We start from the raw sequence: 16,539 nt of genomic DNA on the forward strand, positions 1-16,539 counted from the left end.
TTAACGTAAACCTTTACTCATGAACTCAGCTTGACTACTTGTCAAAGAGACATTTCTCAGCAGGCAGAATAAAAGCAGTTCTCATAAAAACAGTTCTGTAAGTATAATAATGACCATAGCAAACATTTTTTATAATTACTTTTATGTTTTGATAGTATAATCACATCATTTCCCCTTTCCTTTTATCCCAACAAATCATCTCAAAAGTCTCATTCCCTACTTTAAATTTATAGCTTCTGTTCTATTAATTGTTGTTGCATGCATATATGCATGAGAATATATATATATATATATATATATATATATATATATATATATCAACATATAATCTGCCCAGTTTATACAGTGTTACTAGGATGTATGTTTTCATGTCTGACAATTGGTATTGGATAAAGTGGGTATGTGCTTTCGCAGAGAAAGATTATTTTTTTTTTGACATTCTCGGTATTCTTCAGTTTTCTGTACTTTTTTGTCTGAGGTTGTCTCTCCAGAATGACTGCCTAAACATGAATTGAACAAAACAACAATAGGCATTTTTAAGCTGTTATTTAAAAAGTATGATGAGTAACAGGGAAGTAGTTGCCATTTTATGTGAGTAACCTTTTATATATTTAGCCAATTTATATAGAAAGTAGATAACATGTAGATATTTAGCTAACAACTACTTATAGAAACAACAGATTTGAATGCTGTGTTTTCACATGTGTTGTATATACTTTCCCCCTATTATAGTAATAGTAAAATGTTCCATTGTACTATATTTCCTAAATACACATTATCAATTGAATAGTAAACTAACATTGAAAAAATAGATCTTAATTTCTTCCAATTAAGCCTATTGTTTTTGAAGATAATAAATTAAATATCATCTTATTATCCTTTTCTAGAAAATAGTTTAAAAATGAGAATATCTGTCACTTGGAAGATAGGCAAAAACAATTATGATCTTTGAGGGACAGGGACAGATCGAACACTAATAGCGTTAGGGCTATTACTAGTAAGTGTCTTATTCCACAGTGGATAGGGTTAGAGCCATTGCACATGTGCGTATCACAAACTGTACAGTTAGAAGATTATAAAAAGATAAGATATTATGGAAGAAGGATGGTCAGAGTGATATGGGAAAGCTGCCAAAAAGGAACAGGAATATACAAAGTGTTTTTCACTGGATCTTCAAGAAAAAAAGATTACATCATAGTGTTCTCCTAGGTTAGAAAAAGAACAATACCTCCCTTTTGTTCCTTGATGTGCTCTGCAAATATGAGAATCTGAATTTACTTAGCATTAGGTATTTACACTGACATCACCTACAGAAGCTGTATGACATGAGTTTTGAGGAGTCTGTGTTACAACAAGGGACCTGTTTATGCTGTCATTTCCCTACTGAAAAATCCAATATACACAGGGAAGTCTCCCAGCAATATAACTTTTTTTTCTATCAATATTTTCGAGTACGTACTGCTGTAACACTAAAGGCCAGAAGCAGTGCTTCGTGTAAACTGGTGAATTTTGTGAACTGGTGAAGAACAAGAAAAATCATTCATGCTTTATTACCCATGAAAAAAAGAGAAAAAATGGTGTTCAATAATTAGGGCACCACTTGAAAGGCCATATATATAGTAAAAGCAATCACAATAAAAATACCCTGGATACTATAAATAGTCTCTCAAGGATAATCTGTGAGAGGCAAAGGTACATGCTGATTATGTAGTGCTGAATTCCAAAAGAAACTTGAAAATTATCAGACTATCAAACTATTCAAGTAGGTACAATTAATTAAGAATAAAGTAAGGGACTGTTGACCATATGGGTGGAAAAATGTGGCACAAGACAATAAAGAAACAATATTCATTATTTAATGATTAAACACAATTAGGACAAATTCAAAGTTCATAAAAATATAGAGCATCATAAACTCAGCACAAATATTTAATCTTACCCATGTGAACAGATAAAGTATTAAAGAAAACTGCCTATGATCTCAGAGGACATTGTGGATATTAAAGAGTCAATTAAGATACTATACATAGCAGGAACAACATTATATTGCTGTCAATTTTGAAATGTATAGTGGCTTTATAATCTAATGAATAAGAGCCTGAAAGGATTGAAGATTTGGTATCTTCAAAGTCCTTTAGACAAAGGTGTTACAGAAAAATAAAATCTGAATATTATCAAATGTCTACAGATTGTAATAATATATATTCTCACTTTGACATGTACAAAAAGTAATATATTTAATCACTACAAAATTATCCTCATGTTAATTTAGTAATTTCTGCAAAATATATTTTTAATTGTCACCAAAACTTCAGAGTCTGGAAATGAGTATTCTGTGTTTGGTGGCTTGGCTTTGACAACTAACAGAGACAAAGCACATGACGTCATTGAGAAAAGTTCCTACAAGAGACCATTAATCCATTAACTCCGAGAGGCTTCCATGTCACAACAGAACAGCTAAGGAAGGGCAACGAATACTCCTAATTCCCTGCAGCATCAAGCTATCCAAGAAATTCTTTGAAGTTATTTGTGTGTGTGTGTGTGTGTGTGTTCCTACCATGAGAAATCTACACTCTTATTTCCTGTATGTCTTTTACTAGGGATTCTGATATTATACTGTTTGAGAATGAGTGTGTATAATCAGGAATTGTATCCTTGGTTTTAGTTCTTTCTAGGAATGTTCTTTGTTGGGAAGGAAGATGGACTTTGGCAAACTTACTGCTGGGAGGAGGTAGGAAAAGAGATGCATTTCTTACTGCAGGGAAATTTCTTGGAACACAATGCACAGCAAGCCAAGAAGGGAAGATTAAACAAACAGCATCTAATTGTTGAAGTAATTGGTTTTTCAACTGGTGAAGAAAAATTTCAATAAATATCACTATCCTCATGTTGCAGTGAGGATACTTGAGGGAGTAAATTTTCTTCCACCCCCCAACTTTCTGAGATATCTCTGGGATTACTGGCTGCGTTAGCATAAATGTCTGTTAATTTTATTTCTGCTGTGCATGCAAGTTTTCTGTCTACAGTCAATAATAATCAGCTACTAGATTTGGAAAGGATGGGAATGGCAGGAACAGCTGGAAGGTTCTCACACGTCTCTGAATCTCAGCACAAAAATAGGCCAGATTAACAAGATGGTAAAACTAGAAACCTATGAATAACATTTACAGCAAATCTGTGTGTCATGCTATTTCCCCAAACCCCCAACTGCAGAGCTCCCGGGACACACTATCACCAGCTAGCAGGGTGTGGGTAATTAGTGTCTTGTAGGACAAAGGAAAAGTCACAGAGTTTCTTATGGTCTTGGGAATCACATATAATCCAGACAACTTGAATTATCCTGGGAATGGCTGAAGCTAGTGATGACTTTACCAGACATGTTTATGTAGTTCAGCAGATCTATCCAGGTGCCTCTTAGTGCACAACGGCCCTCTGTCTTTTAAAATTGTCATGTCAGGGTTACACATTATGCAGCAAATATAAGAGAAGAGAGAAATCACAATAGATATTGACAATAGATATTATGAAAGAGGTAGCTCTATAAAATGGGGTAATAAACTACCTCTTGATATCTTGGAAAACGGCATATTATCTCAGATGACTTCATGAAAATAAAAATTATAGAGGGTGGTAAGAAATTTTATTTGAACCCTACCCCTTCTTAAAATTGTGAAAAGACAATACACAAGATTATTTTTCAAATAATCTCCTATGAGAAATATTTGAGAGCATTGAAAAGATGGCTCAGCAGTTTGGAAAATTGAATCACCTTGTAAGGACTTGGGTTCCTATACCAAAAATCCCACAGATGCTTACAGTGGTCTATAACTCTGTTCCAGAGTACCTGGTGTCCTATTCTAGCGCCGTGGGCATCAAGCACCCATTCAGTGCATATATACACATAAAAGCAAAATATTCAAACATATAAAATAAATAAAGCTTTTTAAAAAAGGTATCTCCTGCTATACAAGGAATTGCAGAAAACAAGTGAACGAGGAAAATGTTCAGTGTTAAGGTAAGCATTAAGAATGTGTGTAATCACTCATGTAAGTCTATGTGTGAATTCACAGAAAAGCTAAAGCTATGTGCTCACATAATGTAGATCTGATCTAACCTAATGATGAGATGCATATCACAGCCAGTACTTTTTATTTTCCCAGATGTGAGACTGAAATCAAGGGACATATATAACTCAACTAATCACACAGATAAATATCATTACATACAAAAGATACTTTCAGGAAAGATCTAGATATAGGTCTAAGGCAAACTATCTACAAGCCTCAAAAATCTTAGATATGATATTGGGGAAGCTAATAACAGTGAGTCCCACAATGGAAATATTCAACAAACTTACAAAAATAAAATTCACCCTCCAAAATGACAAACTGACAAAAAGGGCAATGTCAAATAGATTGTGAGTTTATGTAATGATTTGTCTTTTTTTTTCTTCTTTTTTTAGCATATATTAGCTATAATTGCTGCAATAAGACCATGAATAAGGTTAACTTATAAAAGACAGAATTAATTGAGCTTATGGGGCTATAGGTTAGGCCCATAATGCCTTTGACGGCAGGGTGAAACCCACAGCAACAGGTGACTGGAGCAGCCACCCAGAGGCTCATATTCTGATCCACAAGCAGGGGTAGAGTACACCGGGAATGGGGGGAATCTTTTGAAATCGCAAAGCCCTTACCCAGTAACATACCCCTGCAATGCAAGTTCATATCTCCTAATCTTCCCTAAACAACTGCACCACTGCATACCAACTGTCTGAACATATGAACCTATAGGGGCCATACTCACACTACTACAGAGCATAAGATGATTCTACAAAGCTACAGATGTAGCTCAGTGGTATGGTGCTTACATAGAGTGTGTGAAGCAATAGGCTCAATTCCCAGTACCCTCACACTCTCAAAGAAGCTCACAGTTTGTCATTTCTTGCTGACAGAAGTCACTAAAAATGAAGATGGTATTTTGCACATAATTCTATAACTTTTAGTTTCTATAGGTTTCCATCTATGGCTCTCAAGATGAAAAGTTTCTATTTCACTTCAATTCAGTTTTGCCATGGCCTTTCCTCATTTCAAAGAGCTTAATGACTGTCAATGACTGGAAACCTAATAAAATTTTTTCTTTATAAAACTGCATATACATATATATGAATTCTTATACATATATTAATGTATAAATTCATATGTCTTTGTATATATGTACATATATATATATATATATATATATATATATATTCATATCATATCAAGTACCTTACTTCTGTTGTATCAGTTGATGTTCATTGTTATAACAATAGCTTGACTGAACACTGTCATGGCAATATTCATTTTTAACTCACAGCTCCAGAAGGTCCCATGCATCATAGGAAGGGACATGATAGGATATGACACAGTAGAACAGGATACATTGGAATTGCCTAGAAATGTGCAGATGAATATCTGTAGTATGATGGCCAAATTTTACATTCCCTTAGATTGCTAGGCATAGGAAAGGGTGCCACCGATATGAGGACTTACCACATCTCCTTCATCCATCCTCTGTGGATGTAGTCTTACTGGCACACACAGAGGGTAATGTACCTCTCCCAGCTATTCTACACTGTAGTAACATCATAAGGCAAAACTTCAGAAATTGCTGTTTATGAGAACCATTCCCATATGATGAAACAAACCAATAATTGACCTCTAGATTCTACACTCTGAGAAATATGGTCTTGGTCTTTGAAAACCAATGTTCTTATGTATAAACTGAAGACCTCAAGGTAAACAAGATGTTAAATCAGAAAGTGCATCCAAAGAACTCATTAAGTTATACTCCAAAGATTCAAATAACCCTATTAGAAAATGGGAGACAGAGCTAAACAAAGAATTCTCAACTGAGAAATATCAAATGGCTGAGAAGCGCCTCAAGAAATGTTCAACATCCTTAGCAATCAGGTAACCGTAAATCAAAATGACCTAGGATTCCACCTCAAACTAGTCAGAATGGCTAAGATAAAAGTCTCAGGTGACAGTGGATACTGGCAAGGATGTGGAGAAAGAGGAACACTCCTTCTTTGTTGGTGGGGTTGCAAACTGGTACAACCACTTTGGAAATCATTTTGGTGGTTCTGAAGGAAAAACCATACAGAGACTGTCCCACATGGGGATCTATCCTATAGTCACTAAATCTAGACTATTGAGGATGCCAAGAGTGCATGCTGACAGGAGCCTGATATTGCTGTCTCCTGAGAGGTTATGACAGAGCATGACAAATATAGAGGGAGATGCTTGCCACAAACCATTAGACTGAGCATGGGAACCACAAGGGAGGAGTTAGAGAAAGGACTGAAAGAGCTGAAGGGATTTTCAATCCCACAGGAATAATAATATCAACAACCCCCCACCCAGAGCTCCCAGGGACTAAACCACCAACCAAAGAGTACACATGGAGGGACCCATGGCTCCAGCCACATATGTAGCCTTGTTGGGCATTAATGTGATGAGAGGCCCTTTGTCTTTTGAAGGCTGGATGCCCCAGTGTAGGGGAATGTCAGATTGGGGAGAAGGGAAGGAGTGGGTGGGTGTGTAGGAAAACACCATCATAGAAGCAGGGGAAGGGGGACGGGATATGGTTTTTCATAAGCAGAAACCAGGAATTGAGAAAACATTTGGAATGTAAATAAAAAAAATATTCAGTAAAAGAATAAAAAAGAAAATAAATAAAAGAAAGTGTACCCAAAGCATCTGGTAAATGGTAGATACTCTCCAAATCAAAACTAATAATCTCATTCATATAGTAAGCATTATTTCCTCAAATTGATGATTTACACTAATGTATAAATCACAAAGTATTTCATTAAAATTGAAATGGTGATTTTTAAAAATATACTAGTTTCCCAATAATATATGAATATTTTTAAATTGAGAAAATTTATTTTAGTCCACCACTCATATTTTACACACAACTATTTTCTGTCCCACTTATTTTCTCTGCCACTCTATTTCTCTGTCTCTTTGTCTCTCTGTCTCCCCATCTCTCTGTCTGTCTGCTTGTCTGTCTGTTTCTCCCCACCCTCCCCCTCTCTCTCATTCACACACACACACACACACACACACACACACACACACAAACACACACACACACACAAATTCTTACACACAGAAAGTAGAATGGGTAAATCAAGGAAATTGACCTACATAATGCTTCATATAATTATGACATTTTGTTAAAAACACAAATATATCTTAACAACATGCAAATAACACATATTATATTGACACCATACTTTAATATACTGTATATAATACATATGTGTATTTGTATATGCATTCATGTGTGTGTGTACTGGTTTGTTAAAAGGATTTATGAACATTTGTGGTTATAACTAGGCTTTGGCATTGGCCTCTACTTCTAGCGCATTACAGTGTGATATTTAAGTCATTAAAGAAACAAACTCCATGAATAATTACACAACTTATTTCCTTGTCAAAGCTTTCCCAATTAACACACAAATGTATTCAGACTACAATCTGAGACTCTTAAGTCCACAGCTGAGTCAAGGGCTGCCAGAGAGGAAGTGGCAAGTGCTGAGGGTCAGAGCCATGCCAGGGACAGCACCTCTTCAACCCCAGGTAGAAGAATGAGATGTTTACCCGTTAATGGTTACAGTAAAGAGTTGGGAGAATTGAACCTAGAATACCTTTTATTCACATTACAGTTCACTGTCGTCTCTTGCCTCACTCTCGAAGATGAGAGTTCTCATGAGTCGACAGCTGGACGCAGACTTCTGGTCCCGTATTCTGCATTCCTTTCTGTTGGGGAGTTTCTATTTTGCAAAGATCCTAATTTAAAATACCTATTTCTGGTGGGCACAGGGAAGGGAAGTGACTGAAGTCAAAAGGGGGAACTTCCATTTTTTTTCCTGCCACATGACAGCTCCAGAATTACACATGTAAAAATGTAAACACTTGCACGGGTTCTCGTCTTTAAAAATCCATCGGTTTTGAACTATCAGCATATTTGAAAATAAAAATGACTCTCAGGTTCTTACAGGCTAACAGAATCTGTTTCCTAGTTATTGTGTTAGGGTTTTAAAAACTGATGCTCTCAGTTTTTTTCTCTTAGCATTTAGTGTTTCTTTTTTGGAGTCTGTCAAAGCTTTTTTTTAACAAATTGGAAAATAATTGCTCATTCAGTGGGATTTAGATTTTTTTTCATTTCTGGATGAAAATGACACAACAAATCTGTTTTGGTGTCTTTAGAATCAATAAGTTCTGGCTTAATGAAATAGTCAAATAGTGATTGCTCATTTCCAGTGTGTGGGTTGTGCTTCGAAAAAGTTTTGATCCTGTGTTTGCCCCCCTTGCTAAATGATTAAAGAATAATTTAAAAATACATATATATTTTAATAAACTTTCTATTTATACCTTATGAAACTATTTTAATTCATACAGACTAACAATAGTCTGGTTTCAACAAGGAACAAATTCCTTTGTACTTCTTTACCCAATTTATTTAACATTTTTGATTGATTTTTTTTATTACAGTTAACCAAAAATGAGAGTGCTGACAGGAGGAAGCAGAGTATTTGTTTGCTATTGGGGGGGAGGGGGGATGAAAGCATTTTCTTCAAATATCTTAATCTCACAACACCTTGATATACCCTGAAAAGCCAGAAACTATATTGTTACAATGTGGTTTGGAAGTCAGGTTTGAAAGTCAGATACAGATCTTTGTACACATGTAAGAATCAAATGTTAATAATCAACAGTAATAAAACATTTAGGCTATTTTGACTGTGTTTGGTCATGCATGTGCTTGCAGGCACATGTATGTGTGTTTGTGTATGGGGGGGTTGTACAAGACAACCTCCCATGTCATTCCATAGTGATATCAACCACCTGAGATTTGACACTGTGTCTCTCATTGGTTCAGAACTGGCCCATCGATGTAATTGGTAAACAAGCACAAAAGATTCTCCTGCTTGCCCTCTCGGTACTGAATTACAGTGTGTAACACCAAGCTTCACTGTTTTATCTGCATGTTTGGGATTCAACTCAGGCATCATGATTGCTTGACATGAGCTTTACCTACTGAGCCATCTCCCATAAACCGAACTTGTAACTTCCTGACAGCCCTACAAAGAAAAATGAAACTATTTCTGGATGAGCTCTTCTTCCTCTTCTTTTTTAAATAAAGAGCAGTGAAAATATGAAGATACATAGAATAAAAATATTGTTTGGTATATCATCATTATAATTAATGGTTGTGAGAAACATAATATTCTCCTTGGAAACCAGATACTATTACACTTCTATTCATTCTCTTTCCCCTTTGTGCCAGAGTATTGAAAAATTCAAACTATTATTCATAATCATAGTATGCATAGATTAGCCATGGTGCTAAAACAATTTGTACGATCTAATTTTGTTCTGTCAGATTAATGACACACTATCAAGTAGAGACATCTGTTCCTACCTTGGATATCATGCTTTATCTACATGCGATCAATGAAAGGTTGTCTCTCCCAGGAATGCGACTCATCCGTTGTTTAAGTGGATTAAAATATTCTAAAAATAATTGCAGCAATTATGCAGTGATAGTCTGTCAGAGAGTGCTCTGTAGAAATGATGGAAAGAACTCGACATGTGTTCCAATAGTTTAAGGAAAGAAGTCACATCCCCAGCTACAACATTAGTCATGAATTTCAAATAGCCTGTAATTCTCTTTTTTGCAAATTCAGTTCTTGCAAACAGTGATCTCTGTGCCTGGAACATCCTCCTTTAACTCCGGATTCTCCCTGGACGGTTTCTATTTGCCCTCTAAAATCTTACAGCTTACATCTTCCAGGAATTCCTTTTTAATCACCAATGCTCAGGATTATAACCATTGGCACATTTTGCATTTGTATTTGCGTTCCTTAAGGGATCCAGCTTGGTCCATATTTCAAAACCTAGGGCTCCCTCATTTTTCCTGGAATTCAGTAAGGAATCTCTGGCTCCTGAAATAAAAATTGGATACCTGAATCCATATGTGTGTGTGTGTTTGTGTGTGTGTTTGTGTAAGTATATATCATACATACTATGCAGGTTGGTTGCATTTTTATTTTTAAAAATAAAACTTGGTGAATAGTTGGTAGGGATTGGAGAAAGAAATTATTTTTATTTAAAAACCAAAAGACTACTATACTTAGTTGATAAAATTTAAAAATATAAAAATGGAAGCCATGAGTAAATTCTCTTTTAAATATTCTTATATTTAGTGATTAAAAATGTATGATTTTTTTTATGATCTAGGCAGAATAAACCTCTTTAAAATATTCGTGGAGACAAGTTGAGGAGGAGGGGGATGGGAATTTAAGGAGGGAAGAGGATACCATTTGAAATGTAAATACAGAGAGTATGTAATTAAAAATGTAGTTGTGAAAAATAAATAAAAATAGCACCAACAAGAAATGGAAAAAATATTTTGTATAGAGTATTATGTCCTTTTCCCAAATATAGTATTCTTTCAAATTACTTATAAATTATTGCTTAAGAAATGCATGTTGGTGTTATAAATTTGAATTATACAAAATTGAACTGAGTTTAACTTTGAAATAAAAAAATAATTTTCAAAAATGATATTATAGATGTTGCTCAAAAAACCATTGAGGAACTGAGTTATCACAGGTGAATAAAAGGCTGTTTCAATGATGATTATATATGTTAAAATAATTTTGTTATTTGACTATGCACTGTAGCTTGAGATACATATCAACAATAGTAATAATAGAAAAACACTCATAAAATATATTTAATGTCTATCAACTTCATGACTCATTATTATCTTTACTATATGAGACACCTGATTTATAATCTGTTTACTCAAGCAGAAGAATGAAACCTAAAGTTACAGTTCAACCAGGCTGAGATGCATCTGGTCATTTTGCCTCCCCAATGTGATGGAGCCATATAACAATAAGAATTTAAGTTTGTGTGCTGGAGCATAGAATTTCAAATGTCAGAAAAAGAAATGACTTGTCATAAATTTACATATATCCATGTAATGGATAAATATACATACATATTTATTTGTATACGACTATGGTTATCAGTATACACAAAAATGTTAGATTTCAATAAAGGAGAAATTCTAAACTACACATTTATATTTAACAAAGGCTAGTTTAAACAGCCATTTATTTCACAGATCAAACAATGAAAATCTCATACTATTAAATGTCCAAAATTTGGCCTAACAACACTGACTTTTCAACATAGCTGTTACTAGTCACTAATCAACACATTATCACAAAAATAACAAAACCTAGCTGAGTATTGACTTTAATATGTGCACTAGAATTTCTAACACTTCTAGGATATCATGTATGAGAGACACAGCACATTCAAACAATCAGTCTACCAACTGTTTAAATACTGCATGTTTGTTTCTTAGAAAAGAGTAAAGAAGATAAAACTTCTTACTGATGTAAAAAATAGTTTCAGTAATGGAGGATTATAGTAAATCTGGGACTTTTGTTATTTAAATTCCTAAAAGGTTATAGCCAACATTATGATGTCAGCAAATAACTCTAGGTGAAAATAGAATCATTATATTACACAGGTAATATTTTGCCAGAGCAAAAATATCATTTCAGTTTTCCTAATATCTCTCCCCTGTCACTGAAATTATATTTGACATTGACTAAATTACATGTTACCTCTTGTAATTTAGTTCTCTTAGAGAAATATGCCTGTTTCCAAAATGGGCACATATTGATACATTTGAAAATTAAGAGAGACAAAACAATGGCAAAATATTAATTTGTCTCAATGTGAACAATAACTATAACAAAATGGTCAACTCAGAAAAGGAATCCAATTATTAAAATCTTAGAAGGTGACAGTAGAGATTTTACCTTCTTTTCTCCAATGATTTTAAACCGACTCATCATGTAACATTTTGTTGTATAGAAAACATAACCCTTATGTTACAAGTTGTATATATGGTAGTTCAAGATTAAAATAGGGGGTCACTATTTATAGATAACTATCTTTCGAAGAATTAGTAATTTAAAATCTCTAGTTTAAATGTCTGCAGCCCAATATGGTCAAATTTTCTATATCCATATGCAGACGAGAGTAGCCATTTTCCTTAGCTCTTCTTAAACTGAATCTGCAGGCTTTGAGCCTGACCATTGGCCAGCTGTCTCTAACAGGCCCTGGCTTCTCTAGTGATTGAGGGAAATATGGCTTTAGGACAACACAGAGTATGAAAAAGGAACAGAAACATGCAGAAAATATATCTTTATTCCTAATATTTAACTCAAAACTTTGTTATGGAAGAAGTCATAGAGATAATGTGAACTAAATATTTAGCACTCTTAAAGAATTTGCAGTATGAATTAGAATATGCTCTGCAAACCATCATATATTTTGTAATCACTTGAACTCATAATCTAAAACATAGAATACATATTTTGTACTAATGAGCTACATCCCTGGGCCTTATACCAAAATTGAGTTATATTAGGTATTACGTTATACTTACAAATTCTAAGTGTTTATAATGATTTAGATCATACTAGGCTTGAGAAAAAGTGATGAAAATATTTTATAACTTTCATAAAACTTATCCAAAAGTAAAAACAAAATGTATGTTAAGGAATATGTGTATGTGGTGACATTGCGCTCAAGACATTTGTCTGCTCAGTATCCAGTGACACCTCCTGCAAACACATGTCTTACTCCAGAAAGCAGAAATGATCCTTGAGCAAGAATAGATATAGGTTTGCATATTCAAAAGCATTTTCAAAGTACCAGTTTGTGAAACTGAAGAGTGTAACAGCAATTACAGTATTGGAGTCCTACTCACTACAGAATGTGTGCTTATGATAAAACTAGAATATTCTATAGCATTTGCCTCTTCAGATAATTGACATAGCCAGGTGAATTCAAGCCATTTGCCTAAAACTTCACTAGGAAATTGTGTACAGGGATTTTCATCTTGGTGTGTTTGTTATATTGTAATTTGTGAAAATGTGAAAAACTGATTTATAGGTATTGATTCAATTAATGGCACTCACTGTTACTGATAGACTAATAAAAGTGGAGTGTTCTGTATTATGAATGGCTGGCAAGTTTCAACTAAAGAAGTTTTTAATTTTAAAATTTGTCTTTACACAACTAATAGCTCACTGAGAGGAGGATTCAGTAAAAAGTTGGTAATTACTAAAGCAGTCAGCAACACTGTGTTTTTCTTATCAGTAAATCTTGATATCCAAATCTCTCTCTCTCTGTCTCTCTCTCTCTCTCTCTCTCTATCTCTCTCTCTCTCTCTCTCTCTCTCTCTCTCTCTCACACACACACACACACACACACACACAAATCTTAAAAAATGCATTAAAAATTAAGTTTAAACACTTTAAACCAACTGTTAACTAGGGCTTCCAGCTGGAGCATTCATGATGCAATAAAATTAGAAAGTTGGAAAGAAAACACTGCACAGAAATGTACTTGATTTAAAAGTCAGACTTCACATTTCAAAGTTCCTGGTATTTCGGATGAGCTTCTGCTGTGCATGCCCACAGAGGTACACTTTCAAGTCACAGAAGATTGCTCTGCCAAATGTAAAATCCTTTGTGCTCGATTTGCAGACAGGAGAACTTAGGGGGCTTTTGCTGGGCACTGCTGTCTGCTGCCACTAGGATGACTTATCCAACTCAGGAAATCGTTTCCAGATCCCCATTGAACTCAAGGGACCCTAGGAATTTAGAACTCTAAAAAAGTGAGAAAGTTTGCTTTCTTTAAAAGGACTTCCATGATTGTGTAAATAATGGTTGTGGTGATGATCGAACATAGGAATGATGATGAAGGGGAAGATGACAGGGATGATGATGATTGGGATTGGGATGATGGTGATGGGGATAGTGAGTTTGACAGGGATGATGGTTGTGTTGATCATGCGGATGATAGAATGATGGTTGTGATGATAATACCAATGATGATAATGATGATGATGATGATGATGATGATGATGACTGTGACAATAACAATGGGGTGGAAGCTGGTGAAGTTAGAAGCAATTCATATATATCCAATGTCGGCTATGTGCTTTGGGTGGAGAATCTTTAATACTCTATGATGGGAATGCTAATTATTCCCATCTTACAGATAAAAATACTGTTAGATGGTTTGTCAAGGTCTTATGTAACTGCAAGTAGAGCACAGTTAGGAGCTCAGATAAGCATCAGTATGTTTCAAACTCTATGGGCGCAATTGAAGGTAGTCAAATTCCTCCAAAATGTATCCATGCAGCTCTCATCTATGTTACACATTTGATATTGGGAATGGAGCTGGTAACTTGATGCACATTCAGCCTCCACTCACAGGAAAGTCATGTCACCCATCTGCAGCTGCCTGTGGGAGGGAAAGAGCTCCACAATAAGGCTGGTTCATGTTAATTGTCTCTTGTCTTTAAAAAAGGCAATAACCACAGTCAGAGGTTGGTCTGGTCATTTAAACTCACACTTTATTTTTTGCAGTGTGTGCTACTGAGACCTTTAATGAGCACAGTTGGGGTGGAGAGCTTACTATTTCTGAAAGCCAAGAACATCTCCAGTTTTGTGGTGTTCCCTGGCAGCACATCAGAATATGCATTCACAGAAGCCCAAGGACAAAACTTAGTCACATATCTTTTGACAGTCTACTTTCCTTTAAAAGGTTCATGTTCAAATAAAGTAATCTTTCCCTTTGGAATTCCCTAGAAGATCATGCAAATATATTTGGCTATGAAACACTAGATTTCATTATCATTGTGTTATTATAATTATAACTTTGAGGTCATGCAGGTCTGAAGCCCTTTAAACTTGAAAAAGTCAGAACAGAACTCGTACCTTTAAAATAGTTTAAAAAACAAAACAAATGGAGCCCATAACCTTTAAGAAATAACCTAGTGTCAAAATATCATTTTACATAAAGGGGATAGAGAAATAAAAATTTATGTACAAACTAGGTAAATTCTGCTTATTTCTAATGAATATGTAACTGAATGAAACAATTTAAATGCTTTAGAAACAATCATTTATTATTGTGATGTATTTCATTTCATTTAATAAGCATTGATCAAATCTTTTTATATCACTTATAAACAAAGGCGTATTTGTGAATAATAAAGCAATGGACAGCACTAAATACCATTGTAAAAGATATTCGTGCATGTTAGATAAATAGGTAGACACCCCAGGAATTACTATCGAATGAGTTCTCAACGGAGGAAAGTTGGGTGGATAGAGAGGAAGCAGGCCTGTGACGTCACTGTGCCTACCTTCTATAATACAGCTCTGTACCTACTGTGTCTGCACAGGTTGGCGTTCTTCTGAGTTTTTCAATAACCAGGTGAATGCTCCCCCTGTTCAGAGCCTCTCTACTAGTTTTCTCTGTATAGCTATACAGGCTGAGACTTGCCCTCTCTTTTCATCTAAACTTTCCACAAAAGTAACTTTTCAATGACTCACTTTCTCCCTTCCTTACTAAACACTGCATTTTCTCATCCACTTCTTCATATCTTTTGTATTGCTTATATTTCTTAACTCATAATGATATCAAATGTAGCATAGTACTCTCTAATTTATGCTATACATTGTCATCACCTTCATCTCATTTAAGACTCCTTGGGCAGAGCCTTTGTTTCTCTTTACAGCCAGTTTGGCAGATCTAACAGCATAGAGTTCAAGAATCTGTGAAATGCTAAAAAGATTAGGACCAAGCACATATAATTTAAGATAATTAAATAAAGTAAGGCAGATTGGATTTATTTACCAGCCAACATTCCAAACTAGAGGAGTGTTTTTATTTTCCATCCAGGGAATATGACGTAGAAAACAGAGAGCAGGGGGGTAAAAAGACTGTAGAATATGAACACATCGAGGACCAAAGTGTTGAACTAACTGAAGCATGCAGGCCCAGAGGCAGAGGAAGGACAATTAGATTCTCCTTTAGGAGAACACCTTGTCCTCTCCTTAAAGACACAGTCAAGGGAAGGAAATGACAGGTAAATGACAGGTAAGAATAAGTACAGAAGTTTAAATATGGAAAGAATGAGGATTGGTAAATGAAGACACTTTGTCTCCATGGTGTCTGGGCAAGGCATGGAAAGTGTTCAACAGAATGTCAAAAGCAGTTGCTAGAAAGGATCAAATGGACTTTCTGGATATTGAATATTTGACCATAAGAGAACAAATAAGTATCTACCCTCATATCATTAAAAGAAAAAAGCACATAGGTAGGATGTGTGAACCCAGGGAAATCAGAAGATCACGAGGGCAGAAGGAACAGCTGTGTGCAAGAAAAGTAAGACCATGTTTGGAGCCATAGTTGGCATGTGGTAGGCACAGGAGATGTGGTTGCACTTGTTATTACTACAGTCAAACTACTCAAAGGATCAACTTTATGCTTCTACTAAATTGTGGGGAAACACGGTACTCATCACTTAAGTTGTCTTAGCAACGTGACTCCAAATGTGACTCAGGTTTTTGTCACCTATAGAACAGCAATGTGT

The 16,539-nt window shown here is 35.1% G+C and overlaps 1 protein-coding gene across 1 annotated transcript in view; it reads right to left on the bottom strand.

Annotated features, from left to right (window-relative positions):
- Positions 1-16,539, bottom strand: part of KCNH7 (potassium voltage-gated channel subfamily H member 7) — a gene marked incomplete at both ends in the record, with an annotated part of 460,182 nt that overhangs the window by 315,901 nt on the left and 127,742 nt on the right. The gene's annotated exons all lie outside the window — the stretch shown is intronic.

The sequence above is a fragment of the Micromys minutus genome, assembly GCF_963924665.1.
Source record: "Micromys minutus genome assembly, chromosome: 13".
Lineage (NCBI taxonomy): Eukaryota > Metazoa > Chordata > Mammalia > Rodentia > Muridae > Micromys > Micromys minutus.